Here is a 390-nt window from a genome sequence, read left to right as displayed (position 1 = left end):
AATAATTAATAGAATAATAAAAAAAGGAACAAATTGTTAATATATGCAGATAATATAATAATCTAATGGGGAATGAAGTCAGCTTCTGTTCAGAGAGGAAGTAAAAGAAAAAAATTTTGGAGAAATGGGTGAAGGGGGTCAAAAGGTTTAAAAAAAGAAAGTTATATCCTCTAGGACATTTGAGTATCACTATTTTCTTCTAGATATTTCTACTTGGATATCTCACAATCATCTCAAATTGAACATTACAGCCATTATTTTTCTTCCATGGCTACTTCTCCTTTTGACTTCCATTTTTCTGTCAGTGGCACCACCACTTTCTAAGTCTGCAGTCCCCAACCTTTTTGGCACCAGGGACCGGTGCTCGTATGAGAATCTAATGCCTAATGA

Source organism: Pteropus alecto, unplaced genomic scaffold, assembly GCF_000325575.1.
Source record: "Pteropus alecto unplaced genomic scaffold, ASM32557v1 scaffold19, whole genome shotgun sequence".
Taxonomy (NCBI): Eukaryota; Metazoa; Chordata; class Mammalia; order Chiroptera; family Pteropodidae; genus Pteropus; species Pteropus alecto.
Note: the sequence above shows the minus strand (reverse complement) of the source record.